Genomic DNA, 15,202 nt, shown 5'->3' with positions numbered 1-15,202 from the left:
CTTCTTTTTCTTTTGGTAAAAATTGATAAGCTAATTCTAAGGTTGATCAGGAAGGCAAAAGACCTACAACATTCAGGATAACTTTAAGAAGAACAGAATTTGAAGGCTGACTGCATCCCAAGGGCTTCCCTTGTGGTTCAGCTGGTAAAGAATCTGCCTGCAATGCTGGAGACCTGGGTTTGATCCCTGGGTTGGGAAGATCCCCTGGAGAAGGGAGAGGCTGCTCACTTCAGTATTCTGGCCTGGAGAATTCCATGGACTCTCTAGTCCATGGGGTCGCAAAGAGTTGGACATGACTGAGCAACTTTCACTTCACTGGATCCAAGATTTACTGTAAAGCTGTAAGTAATTCAGATAGTATAGTATTGACATGAGTAATAGATCAGTGGAACAGAATAGAAAATCTAGAAATAAATCCTTACAGCTTTGATAAATTGAGTTTGACAAAGATGCCAAAACAATTCAACGAGAAACGATAGTCTTGTCAACAAATGGTGCTGGTACAATTGGATATCCACATATATAAAAATAAACTTTTAATTCTTACCTCACATTGTATACAAAAATTAATTAAAAAGGATCATGGGCTTAAGGGTAAGAATGGAAAGTCTGAGGTTTTGTAAAAGAAAACATAGAAGATCGTTCTTACCTTAAGATAGGCAAAGATTTCTTAGAAAAACGGCTATGAAAGAAAAAAATTTGATAAATTTGGCTTCATCGAAAATTAAAACCTTTCTTCAAAATCCCATTTTAAAAAAAGAAAAAGCAAGCCATGGACTGTGAGAAAATATTTTCAAATCGTACACTTACTAATATGTGCAGCATTTGTACCTGTGATACATAACTCCTACAACTCAGAAGACAGAAAACCCAGTTTAACCTGGGCAGAAGATTTGAATACATATATCACTAAAGACAATAGCTGAAATGATTGGGCCTGTCCAAAGGTGCTCAACGTTACTAGCGAAGTATGAATTAAAACCACAGCGAGATACTATTATACACCTGTTTGCTGTGTTCAATCGCTCAGTTATGTCCGACTCTTTGCAACCCTATGGATTGCAGCATGCCAGGCTTCCCTGTTCTTCACGATCATCCAGAGTTTGCTCAAAGTCATGTCCATTGAGTCAATGATGCCATCCAACCAGCTCATCCTCTGTCACCCCCTTCTCTTCTTACCCTCAATCTTTCCTAGCCTCAGGGTCTTTTTCGACAAGTCGGCTCTTCGCATCAGGTGGCCAAAGGATTAGAGCTTTAACATCAGTCCTTCCAATGAACATTCAGGACTGAATTCCTTTAGGATTGGCTGGTTTGATCTCCTTACTATCCCAGGGACTCTCAAGAGTCTTCTCCAGCACCGCAGTTCTAAAGCATCAATTCTTTGTCATTCAGCCTTCTTTATGGTCCACCTCTCACATCCATACATGACTATTGGGAAAACCATAGCTTTGACTATTGACCTTTGTTGGCAAAGTGGTATCTTTGCTTTTTAATATGCTGTTTAGGTTTGCCATAACTTTTCTTCCAAGGAGCAAATGTCTTAATTTCATGGCTTCAGTCACCATCCACAGTGATTTTGGAGCCCAAGAAAATAAAGCCTGTCACTGTTTCCCCATCTATTTGCCATGAAGTGATGGGACTGGATGCCATGATCTTACTTTTTGAATGTTGATTTTAAAGCCAGCTTTTTCACCCTCCTCTTTCACCTTCATCAAGGGGCTCTTTAGTTCCTCTTCACTTTCTGCCATTAGGTTGGTGTCATCTGTATATCTGAGGTTATTGATACTTCTGGCAATCTTGATTCCAGCTTGTGCTTCGTCCAACCCCACATTTCACATGATGTACTCTGCGTGTAAGTTAAATAAGCAGGGTGACAATATACAGCCTTGATGTACTCCTTTCCCAATATTGAATCAGTTCATTGTTCCACGTCTGGTTCTAACTGTTGCTTCCTGACCTGCATACAGGTTTCTCAGGAGTCAGGTAAGGTGGTCTGGTATTCCCACCTCTTTAAGAATTTTCCACAGTTTGTCGTGATTCACACAGTCAAGGGCTTTAGGATAGCCAGTGAAGCAGAAGTAGATGTTTTTCTGGAGTTCCCTTTCTTTTTCTGTGATCTGATGGTTCTTGGCGATTTGATCTCTGATTCCTCTGCCTTTTCTAAATCTAGCTTGTACATCTGGAAGTTCTTGGTTCAGGTACTGTCAAAGCCTAGCTTGATGAATTTTGAACATACTTTGCTAGCATGTGAAATGAGTGCAGTTGTGTGGTATTTTGAACATTCTTTGCCATTGCCCTTCTTTGGAATTGGAACGAAAACTGACCTTTTCCAGTCTTGTGGCCAAGGCTGAGTTTTGCAAATTTGCTGGCATGTTGAATGCAGCACTTTAACAGCATCATCTTTTAGGATTTGAACTAGCTCACCTGGAATCCCATCACCTCCAGTAGCTTTGTTCATAGTAATGCTTACTAAGGCCCAGTTGGATGTCTGGCTCTAGGTGACTGATAACACCATCCTGGTTATCTGGGTCATTAAAACCTTTTCTGTACAGTTCTTCTGTGTATTCTTGCCAGCTCTTAATACCTTCTGCTTCTATTAGGTCCATACCGTTTCTGTCCTTTGCTGTGTCCATCTTTGCATGAAATGTTCCCTTGGACTCTATCATTTTCTTGAAGGGACCTCTAGTCTTTTCCATTCTATTGTGTTCCTCTATTTCTTTGCATTGTTCACTTCACCTGTTACAATGACTAAAATTAAAAAGACTAACCTTACCAGATGTTGGCCAGGACATGGAGGAACTAGAATTATCATACACTGCTGGTGGGAATGGAAGTGGAAATTAGTTTGATGGTTTCTTAAAAATTTAAATTCATACTTCTCATATGACCCAACATTTCCATATAGTACCTATGCGAGAGAAATAAAAACATAGGAACGTATTCAAATATTCATAGCAATACTATTCCTAATTACTGAAAAACTAGAAAAAAGTCCAAATGTCTATCAACTTGTGAGTAGATAAATAAATGTATTATATCCATACAATGGAATATGACTCAGGGATAAAAATTGTTGATACATGCTGCAACATGATGAACCTCAAAAATGTTATGTACGTAAGAGGGGCCAGACACAAAAGACTGTATTCTGTGATTCAGTTTACATGAAATTTCTGAAAAGGCAAATCTGTAGAAGTATAAAGCAGGTATGTGTTTGCCTGTTGCTGGGGATAGGAATACAGATTTATTGCCATTCTTATTTTCAGGTGATGGAAATGTTCTAAAATTTGAACGTGATAATGGTTGCACAACTCTCTAAATTTACCAGAAATCTACCAGGTTATTACTAAAACTACACCTAAAGATGAATGAGTTTTGCACAGTATTAATTATACCTCAGTATGGCTATTTTCTTAAATCACACTAATAGAAAAAACACAGGAGAGATCATAATGTAGTACACAATAAATTCATATATATTTCCAATGAAATTTGTCTTCTAAAAATTTTAATTAAGAGAATATATTAAATCTAAGATTATTTTCAGTGATGAAGCTCAACTTGGTCCCCCTCCCCCACCAAAAGAATAAAACAAGAATGGTCTCTATTACTACTTAACATACTGTCTGAGATATTTGTTAAGATTAGCAAAGCATTCTAATTACTATTATGTTTGCTTTTAAAATATTTTAAATTTTTCCTTCATTTTTCTAATTAATTTTGGAATATAAAAAAAATCAGTATTTGAAAATATGATTTTACACCTAGAAAATTTTAAATGGCTAATCATAAACACAGAGGTGATTTCAGCTGTATTTGTAACATTTTATTTCTTGAGTGGGAATGGTGGATACATGACCGATAAGACTCCTCATTAAAGATGACAGTTGACTATGTACATTAATCTCTATCTGGTTTCTTCTGAAACTCCTCTAAAATTATAATAAATAAAAAAATCAGCCCTCAAGAACTGAAAGAAGTCTAAGTTTAAACTTCCTGTTTTAGAACACCTGTGTTTAGTGATTACTAGTGGGGAGAGGGAAGAAGAGAGGCACAATATGGTAGTAGGGAATTAAGAGGTGCAAACAATTATCTATAAAATAAGCTGCAAGAATATATTGTACAACTCAAAGAATATAGCAAATATTTTAAAATAACTGTAAATGGAGTATAGCCTTTAAAAATTGTGAATCATTATATTGTATATCTGTAACTTATATAATATTATACATCAACTATTGTTCAGTTTAAAAGTTAAGGGAAGAAAGTCCCTGTATTTAATTTCTGAAAGATTCAGGAATTGGATGCACCAGGTCTATCTGCAGGTGTAAGGTATTATAGAACTGAAAGTAGAATTGTTTGAGCATATGTATTAGGAGCAATAGACCTATCCTCAGATCCTCCTCATTCTCCACAACCTCATAGCCACCCTTATCTTCCATTGACAGAAGATTGAAGTTTGCTTTATGGAGAGACTGAACCAGAGAAGTTCCAGATTCCGGAATACCATACACAAATGAAAATGAGGTGAAATAATGGACTAGTAAAGGAGATCAAGTAAAAGGCTGGTGGCCAGGTTTATAATCTCTACACAGAAGACTGGAATTTCTTTTTGCACAAGCTGACTGAAAAGGCTTAAAAATATTGGAAGTGAAATGTCTGGCTACCCTCTACAGTGAGGCCACTGTTCAACAAGAGCCTCCCTTGCCCCCCCTCCACTACGCACTGAATGGGTATTCAGCATGATAGTGCCTTGCTCTTAAGTGTGAATGGATAATTGAAAATGCTCAAATATCTGAGACCTAAAAAAAGATGGAAAGAGATTTTAAAAAGTGATCAGGAATTTTAAGAATACTATTTTTAAAGATACAATTAATATATTTAAAGTACTGGATACTATTTTTTTTTTTGAGTCTGTAAATGAAAAAGAACACCAGAAAATAAAAGTAACAAAAATAAATTCAGGAGAAAAGTTGGAAGATAAACTTGAGGCCATTTCCCAGAAAAATAGTATGAAAGAATAGGGAAAAAGAATATTAAAAAATGAGTACAGTTCATGCAGGAAGCCTAACATCCAACTAGTATGTGTTCCAGGAGAAAGAAATACAAGGAGGAGAAGTAATTATCAAATAATATTTTAAAACTTCCCAGGACTGAAATAAACACATTTATAGGTCAAAAGGATCTTTTGAGTAATCAGCATTATTATGAAATTTCAGAACTAAATTTAGAGAAATTCAATTCAGTCTGCTTCCTGTGTTTCTCTTGTGAGTCTCCCTTATTCACGCAAAACGCCACTTCTGGTCACCAAATGTATGGAAGTTTTTTCCCCACACCAGGCAATTCTCTGTGACACCAGCTGGGTGTCCTGCAATTCAACCCAGTTGTGACACTGTGTGCCTGGAAATAGTGTCAGCTCCTACAGGTAAAGGTCCTGGCCCCACAGGATGGCTCCTGTCCCACTTGGGATGCCAACTGCAAGAAGTAGGTCCTAGGTTACCCCCAACTTCTGTCCAGTTTGGCTACAGGTCAGGGGTTCCCGTAACCTTCTCTTCTGGTTTGATAAATTTCCTAGGGTGGTTTACACAACTCAGGGAAACACTTCCTCAAACAACTATCAGTTTATTAAATAATATGATAAAGGGTACAGATGAATAGCTAGATGAAGGGATACTTAGGGTGAGGTCTGGGAGAGTCCTGAGCATAGGAGCTTCTGTCCCTGTGGAGTTTGGGGTATGTTACCCTACTGGTGTGTATGTTCGCTAACCTGGAAGCTCTCTAAACTCTATACAGACTATTGAGGTTTTTATGGAGGCTTCATCTAGTTGACATGACATTAGCATGGTACTAGTATAATCTTTGTATCTGAGGTTATTGATATTTATCCTGGCAATCTTGATTCCAGCTTGTGATTCTTCCAGCCCAGCATTTTGCATGATATACTTTGCATATAAGTTAAATAAGCAAGGTGACAATATACGGCCTGATATACTCCTTTCCCAATTTTAAACCAGTCCATTGTTCCATGTCCAGTTCTAACTGTTGCTTCTTGACCTGCATACAGGTTTTTCAGGAGACAGATAATGTGGTTTGTTATTCTCATCTCTTTAAGAATTTTCCACAGTTCATTGTGATCCACACAGTCAAAGGCTTTTGTGTAGTCAATGAAGCAGAAGTAGATGTTTTTCTGGAATTCCCTGATTTCTCTATGATCCAATAAATGTTGGCAATTTGAACTCTGGTTCCTCTGCCTTTTCTAAATGCAGCTTGTACATCTGTGAATTCTTGGTCCATATACTGGTGTAGCCTAGGCTGGATGATTTTGAGCATAACCGTGCTAGCATGTGAGATGAGCGCAGTTGTACAGTACTTTGTATGTTCTTTGGCACTGCCCTTCTTTGGGACTGGAATGCAAATGACCTTTTCCAGCACTTGGCCACTGCTGAGTTTTCCAAATTTGCTGGCATATTGAGTACAGCCTTTAATAGCATCATCTTTTAGGATTGGAAATAGCTCAGCTGGAATTCCATCACCTCCACTAGCTTTGTTTGTAGTAATGTTTCCTGAGGCCCACTTGGCTTCACATTCCAGGATGTCAGACTCTAGGTAAGTGACCACACCATCATGGTTATCTGGGTCATTATGACCTTTTTTGTATAGTTCTTCTGTGTATTCTTGCCATCTCTTCTTAATCTCTTCTGTTTCTGTTAGGTCCTTGCCATTTCTGTCCTTTATTGTGCCCATGTTTGCATGAAATGTTCCCTTGGTATCTCCAATTTTCCTGAAGAGATCTCTAGTCTTTCCCATTATATTGTTTCCCTCTATTTCTTTGCATTGTTCACTTAAGAAGGTTTTCTTATCTCTCCTTGCTATTCTTTGGAACTCTGCATTCAGTTGGGTGTATCTTTCCCTTTCTTGTTTGCCTTTTTGCTTCTCTTCTTTTCTCAGCTATTTGAAAGGCCTCCTTAAACAACCACTTTGCCTTGTTGCATTTCTTTTTCTTGGGATGTTTTTGATCACCACCTCCTGTACAGTGTTATGAACCTTCACCCATAGTTCTTCACGCAGTCTATCTATCAGATCTAATTGCTTGAATTGATTTGTCACTTCCACTGTATAATCATAAGGGATTTGATTTAGGTCGTATCTGAATGGCCTGGTGATTTTCCCTGGTTTCTTCAATTTAAGTCTGAATTTGGCAATAAGGAGCTCATGATCATCCTACAGTCAGCTCCAGGTCTTGTTTTTGCTGAGTATTTAGAGCTTCTTCATGTTTGACTGCAAAGAATATGATCAGTCTGATTTTGATATTGACTCTCTGGTGATGTTTATGTGTAGAGTCGTCTCTTGTGTTGTTGGAAAAGGGTGTTTGCTATGACCAGTGTATTCTGTTGGCAAAACTCTATTAGCCTTGGCACTGGTTCATTTTGTACTTCAAGGCCAAACTTGCCTTGTTACTCCCCTAAGTATCTCTTGACTTCCTACTTTGGCATTCCAATCCCCTATGATAAAAAGGACATCTTTTTATTGTATGTCTTCATAGAACCATTTAACTTCGTATCTTCGGCATAAGTGCTTGGGGTATAGACTTATTGTCTGTGTGATGTTGAACAGTTTGCCTTGGAAACACACCAAGATCATTCTATTGTTTTGGAGATTGCACCTAAGTACCGCATTTTGTACTCTTTCGTTGACAGTGAGGGCTATTCGATTCATTCTATGGGATTCTTGCTCACAGTAGTAGATATAATGGTCATCTGAATTAAATTTGCCCATTCCTGTCCATTTTAGTTCACTGATTCCTAAAATGTTGATGTTCACTCTTTCCATCTCTTTTATTTAGTTTTTGTCATGCTATCTTGTTAAGTAATTTTATTTATTTATTTTTGACTGTGCTGGTTCTTTGTTGCTGCAGGGGCTTTTCTCCTAAGTTGCAGTGAGCAGGGGCTACTCTGTAGTGGTGACGTACAGGCTTCTTGTTACGATGGCTTCTCTTGTGGAGCACAGGCTCTAGGAGGGCACATGGGCTCAGTAGTTGTGGCTCCTGGGCTCTAGAGCACAGGCTTAATAGTTGTGATGCACAGGCTAAGTTGCCTGGCGGCATGTGGGGTCTTCCCAGACCAGGAATCAAACCCTGCATTGGCAGGTGGCTTCCCAGACCAGGAATCAAACTCCTGCATTGGCAGGTGGCTTCTTTACCACTGAGCCACCAGGGAAGCCTTCATATACTTAATTTCCCCTTTTGCTACAGCTCATGTCCTTTCTTTGCAAATGTTTATACACCCTTCCAAGTCTTGGGTTGGGTATTATCTTCTTTTAGAAATCTTTCTTTGCCTTCTTAAATCTGAGTTAGGTGTCCTTTACACATATTCCTATTATGCTGTACTTGCCTAGTAATTGTTGTTTTGTTGTTCATCATCTATTGTAAACCAGATGACTTCCCTCTTTGTGCCTGACTACTATACAGTAGTATAGAATCAGTGGCAATAAAGCTAACGTTTCAGCACACTGAGAGAGTTGTGTAGCAGGGTTTACTTGTCTTTTATTCCTTGTTAAATATGGAGTCCAGCTGTAGTTCATCAGTATTTGAGTGCTTTAGTTCCTCTGTCTAGAAGTAGGAACTACATTGGTCAGGTGGTTCTGAGCTTTGATGATGGTACACTGCTCTTTGGGGTACAAACAATTCAGTGGGCTAAATACAGCTGTACCTCGGTTCTGCAGAAAATTTCCAGACCACTGCTGTAGAAGCTAGTGCAAGGCATCTAGTTTCCTCCTATGATTGTTTCCTGGGCTGTGAGGTTGTGGTCCTGGGTTGTGGCCGAGAGGGACATTCACTCACAGCTCCCAAGGTTTAGTCCCATTGAACCTTTCAGAGGCTTGCGGATCTCTTCCTACATTGATTAGGAATACATTTTGTACTGTATCATGAGGGGCAGGATGTGTAGTGGTTATTAGGGAGAATGAACGTGTTAGTCTCAGTGCCTCGCTTTTCCTCATCTATAAAGTGAAGATAATAAAGCCCCTGTCTCACAGGACAGTTGTGAGGACTAAGTGAATTAAATTAATATAAGTTTATGTAATAGGGGCTTCCCAAGGGGCGCTAGTGGTAAAGAACCCACCTGCCAATACAGGAGACATAAGAGATATGGTTTTGAAGTTTATGTAAAGTGCTTAGAATAGTGCCTGGCAAATGTCGCTTCTTCATATACATACTATAGAATGTGTAGGATCAGGCTGACAGATCCTGAAGCAAAAGCATGGCATAAGTGTTTTGTATTCTTCCTCAGCACAATCACATATGAAAGTAGTGACTTTCTAATCTGACTCAAGAACAGTGGGCATCAATTACTTTTTTTTGGACCATGAAACATGCAGTTTTGGAGCCCAAGAAAATAGTCTGTCACTGTTTCTATTTTTCCCCATCTGTTTGCCATGAAGTGATGGTATCGGATGCCATTATCTTAGTTCTTTGAATGTTGAGTTTTAAGCCAGCTTTTTCACTCTCCTCTTTCACCCTCATCAAGAGGCTCTTTAGTTTTCTTCGCTTTCTGGCATTGGGGTAATGTCATCTGCATATCTGAGGTTATTGATATTTCTCCCAGGGTGCTGCAGTCCATGGAGTCGCAAAGAGTTGGATATGACTGAGCGACTGAATATCAACAATGAAGCATGTGGGATCTTAGCTTCCCAACCAGGAATCGAACCCACATCCCCTGCATTGGAAGCGAAGTCTAAACCACTAGACCACCAAGGAAGTCCTGGTCATCAATTTCTTAATGACTTTTGTCCTCTTCTTTTTGTTGTTCAGTCACTGAGTTGTGTCTGACTCTTTGCACCCTGTGGATTGCAGCATGCTAGACTTCCCTGTCCTTCACCTTTTCCTGGAGTTTGCTCAAACTCATGTCATTGAGTTGATGATGCCATCCAACCATCTTATCCTCTGACACCCGCTTCCGCTCTTGCCCTCAAATCTCTTCTAGCTTCAGGGTCTTTTCCATTGTGTCAGCTTTTTACCTCAGGTGGCCAAAATATTGGAGTTTCAGCTTCAGCATCAGTCCTTCCAATGAATACTCAGGGTTGATTTTCTTTTGGATTGACTAGTTTGATCTTGCAGTCTGATCTTGCAGTCCAAGGGACTTGCAAGAGTCTTTTCCAGCACCACAATTTGAAAACATCAGTCCTTCAGTGCTTAGCCTTCTATATGGTCCAACTCTCACACCCATACAAGGCTACTGGAAAAACCATAGCTTTGACTATATGGGCCTTTGTCTGCAAAGTGATGTCTCTGCTTTTTAATATGCTGTCTAGGTTTGTTACAGCTTTTCTTTCAAGCATCTTTTATTTTGTGGCTGCAGTCACTGTCCGCAGTGATTTTGGAGCCAAGAAGATAAAATCTGACACTGTTCCCACTTTCTCCCCATCTGTTTGCCATAAAGTAATGGGACCAGATGCCATGATCTTAGTTTTTTGAATGTTGAGTTTTAAGCCAGGCTTTTCACTCTCCTCTTTCACTTTGATCAAGAGGCTCTTTAGTTCCTCTTTGCTTTCTGCCATAAGGGTGGTGTCATCTGCATATCTGAGATTGTTGATATTTCTCCTGTCAGTCTTGATTCCAGCTTGTGAATTACCCAGCCTGGCATTTCTCATGGTGTACTCTGCATAGAAGTTAAACAAGCAAGGTGACAGTATGCAGCCTTGTTGTACTCCTTTCCCAATTTTGAGTCAGTTTGTTTTTCCGTGCCAGTTCTAACTGTTGCTTCTTGACCTGCGTACCGTTTCTCAGGAGACAGGCAAGGTGGTCTGGTATTCCCATCTCTTTAAGAATTTTCCAGTTTGTCGTGATCCACATAGTCACAGGCTTTTGTGTAGTTAAACATACGTAGATGTTTTTCTGGAAGTTGCTTACTTTCTCTGTGATCCAGCAGATGCTGGCAATTTGATCTCTGGTTCCTCCGCCATCTAAATCCAGCTTGTACATCTGCAGGTTCTTGGTTTACTGTTGAAGCCTAGGTTGAAGAATTTTGAGCATAACCTTTCCAGCATGTGAAATGAACTGTGCAGTAGTTTGAACATTCTTTGTCATTTCCCTTCTTTAGGATTGGAATTAAAACTGACTTTTTCCAATCCTGTGGCTAATGCTGAATTTTTCAAATTTGCAGGCACATTAAATGCAGCACTTTCACAGCATCATCTTTTAGGATTTGAAATAGCTCAGCTGGAATTCCATCACCTCCACCAGCTTTGTTTGTAGTAATGCTTCCTAAGGCCTACTTGACTTCACAATCCAGGATATCTGCTGTAGGTGAGGGACCACACCATCATGGTTATCTAGGTCATTATGACCTTTTTTGTATAGTTCTTCTGTGTATTCTTGCCACCTCTTCTTAATCTCTTCTGTTAGGTCCTTGCCATTTCTGTCCTTTATTGTGCCCATCTTTGCATGAAATGTTCCTTTGGTATCTCCAATTTTATTGAAGAGATCTCTAGTCTTTCCCATTCTCTTGTTTCCTTCTATTTCTTTGCATTGGTCACTTAAGGCTTTCTTATCTCTCCTTACTATTCTCTGAAACTCTGCATTTATTTCAGTATATTTTTCCCTTTCTCTTTGCCTTTCAGTTCTCTTCTTTTTCAGCTATTTGTAAGGCCTCCTCAGACAGCCACTTTGCCTTGTTGCGTTTCTTCTTTCTTGGGGATGTTTTTGATCACCAACTCCTGTACAGTATTATGAACCTCCATCCATAGTTCTCCAGGCACTTTGTCTACCAGCTCTCATCCCTTAAATCGATTTGTCACTTCCATTGTATAACCATAAGGGATTTGATTTAGGTCGTACCTGAATGGCCTAGCGGTTTTCCCTACTTTCTTCAATTTAAGTCTGAATTTGGCAATAAGGAGCCCATGATCTGAGGTACAGTCAGCTCCAGATCTTGTTTTTGCTGACTGTATAGAGCTTCTCCATCTTTGGCTGCAAAGAATATGATCCATCTGATTTTGATATTGACTGTCTGGTAATGTTCATGTGTAGAGTCATCTCTTGTGTTGTTGGAAAAGGGTATTCTCTCTGACCAGTGTATTCTCTTGGCAAAACTCTGTTATCCTTTGCCCTGCTTCATTTTGTACTCCAAAGCCAAACCTACCTGTTACTTCAAGTATCTCTTGACTTTCTGCTTTTGCATTCCAGTCCCTTGTAATGAAAAGGACATCTTTTTTTGGTGTTGGTTCTAGAAGGTCTTGTAGATCTTCATGGGACCATTCAACTTCAGCTTCTTTGGCATCAGTGGTTGGGGCATAGACTTGGATTACTGTGATGTTGAATGGTTGCCTTGGAAACAAACTGAGATCACTCTGTCGTTTTTGAAATTGAACCCAAGTACTGCATTTCTGACTCTTGTTGACTGTGAAAGCTATTCCGTTTCTTCTAAAGGATTCTTGCCCACAGTAGTGGATACAATGGTTATCTGAATTAAGTTTATCCTTCCCATCCATTTTAGTGCACTGATTCCTAAGGTATCAATGTTCACTATCTCTTGCTTGACCATGTCCAATTTACCTTGATTTGTGGACCTGACTTTCCAGCTTCCTATGCAGTATCATTCTTTATAGCATTGAACTTTCCTCTCAACACCAGACACATCCACAACTGAGTGTCATTTCCACTTTGGCCCAGCCTCTTCATTCTTTCTGGAGCTATTTCTCCATTCTTCCCCAGTAGCATTTTGGACACCTTCTGACCTGGGCAGCTCATCTTCCAGTGTCATATATTTCTGCCTTTTCATACTGTTCATGGGATTCTCGAGGTAAGAATACTGAAGTGGTTTGCCTTTCTTTTCTCCAGTGGACCATGTTTTGTCAGAGCTCTCCACCATGACCCATCTGTCTTGAGTACTGCATGGCATGGCTCATAGACTCATTGAGTTCCACATGGCTATGATCCATATGATCATTTTGGTTAGCTTTCTGTGATTGTGGTTTTCATTCTGGAGACTGTAGGATTATAGTCTTGCTTCTTCTATATTTTCTCTGATGGATGAGGATAAGAGGCTTGTGTAAGCTTCCTGATGGGAGGAACTGGCTGTGGGGAAAACTGAGTCTTGCTCTGGTGGGCAGGGCCATGCTCAGTAAATCTTTAATCCAAATCTAATTTGTCCTCCTAGGAAAGAAAAAGTGGTGAGGGAGGTTCAGGGAACATTTTCCTGAGGAACACTCAAAGATTCAGCTTTATTATCTGTTTTCTCTTCTGCGCTGTGCACACTCTGAAGATGGAGCCATGCTTTGACCTCTTTATTGCTCTATGCTGAGCTCAAGTAGAGTGTCTGGCATAGAGAAGAAGCGTGTCGTGTGTTTGTTGACTAAGAGAATGAATGAATGTGTTTCCATTGTTAAGTAAGGTTTTCATAATTCGATATTTACCTCTAGTTAATGCTAATTCTGATTCTATAACATTGTAGGTGAAAGTCTAGAAAGCAATAAAATAGAAAAATTAATTTGGCTCTAAAGTTAAGGCACTTTAAGCATCTTTAGTTAGAATAGTACTGATGCAGATATCCACAAGACCTATGTCTGGTAGAATACAATACAATATTTTTACTTTTAAAATTTTTATTTCTGAGTTCAAATGTAGCACAAGATCATTGTTATTCCCATGAATATTATGCGTATTTCAAAAACTAGTGTTTTTTCTAGAGGGCTATTTTTGCCCATGAAATGTCTAATTTTCAAAATTTGATTCCTTCTTAGATTTCACTTTGTTGCATTTAGAGTTTTAAACCTTTTTTATTTTTTGGTAAAATATACAGTTTGTAGTTAATTGGATAGAAATATAGGATTCACTTAAGAAATTGTTTGGCTGCATCTATTCAGTTAAACAGAACTAAAGATCAGTATTGACTCAGTATCTAAAATAGAGAAACATCAAATTATTCTAACCTTTTATTTTTATAATAATTTTAATGGTTAAATATCTAAAAAATTTAATCAGGAACTAGCATATATGAGTGTTGATTGAGCATAAAATTAAAATTAATCTTTTAAAAATAGTTTTACTTATTTTTTAAAAATTTTTATTTTGTTTTGGGGTGTAGCCAGTTCACAAACAATGTTGTGACAGTTTCAGGTGAACAGCAGAAGGACTCAGCCATACATATGCATGTATCTCTTCTCCCCTAAACTCCCCTCCCATCCAGGTGGCCAAATAACATTGAGCAGAGTTCCAAGTGCTGTACAGTAGGTCCTTGTTGGTTACCTATTTTAAATATAGCAGTGTGTATATGTCCATCCCAAACTCCCTAACTATCCCTTCTTCCCATCCTTTGCCCCTGCCCCTCTGCAACCATAAGTTCATTCTCTAAGTCTGTGAGTCTCCTTCTGTTTTGTAAGTTCATTTGTATCATTTCTTTTTAGATTCCATAATATTTCTCCTCCTCTGTCTGACTTATTTCCCTCAGTATGGCACTGTCTAGGTTCATCCACATTGCTTCACATGGCATTATTCCCTTCTTTTTAATGGTTGAGTAATATTCCATTCTGTATATGTACCACATCTTCTTTATCCAGTCCTCTGAAACAATTTTCCTTATTAATACTAATGAAATAAAACTGTTAGGCAAACCAGGATTTTGAAACACAAAAGATAATTTACAAATTTGCTTGTGAGTCATCATATACAGCAAAGTTATCATGACTTTCAGATCCTGAGTCTTTCCTGCAAAACCATTTTTTATGTGTTAATAAAACAAAACATGTTCAGTAAATATGAATATACAGGTTTCCCCCATTATCCAAAAGTAGAGCATTCCTATGAAACTTTTTGTAAGCCAGAGTAGCATAAAGTGATGAAGTGATTATCTTAGGACATATCCTGCCAGCAGATGCATAAAATACACTGAGATACAGCACAGATGCTCACAGACACAGTTCAAAGCTGTGGGGGCTTGATGCTGAGACGCCGAGTATAGTTCCTGGTGAAGGAGCTTGAACGATGATGAACATTGAGACCACAGGTCTCCACTTGTCAGCAAGGCCCGTTGTACAATAGAAAGTCAAGAATGAGCAACCTATGGCCCGGGGTGGGGGGACATCCTCAAGGGGCCCCCAGTGTGACTGAATTCACAACATATTTACCATATACTCAGACAGAGTTGGTCAACTTGGGTAAGCAGTTGCAGCAAAAGAAGGGGAACCCTTGGCAGCGTGGCTTTTGCAA

General features: G+C 39.0%; 1 protein-coding gene across 1 annotated transcript in view; it reads left to right on the top strand.

The window, feature by feature from the left end:
- Nucleotides 1-15,202, top strand: part of PHTF1 (putative homeodomain transcription factor 1) — a 73,877-nt gene that overhangs the window by 9,331 nt on the left and 49,344 nt on the right. The window lies entirely within an intron of this gene.

This window comes from Bos grunniens, chromosome 3 (assembly GCF_055505025.1).
Source record: "Bos grunniens cultivar Pamir isolate PY7600 chromosome 3, Bosgru_T2T1.0, whole genome shotgun sequence".
NCBI classification, from domain to species: Eukaryota; Metazoa; Chordata; class Mammalia; order Artiodactyla; family Bovidae; genus Bos; species Bos grunniens.
The sequence above is the reverse complement of the archived record's forward strand: the minus strand, read 5'-3'. Positions and strand labels throughout refer to the sequence as shown.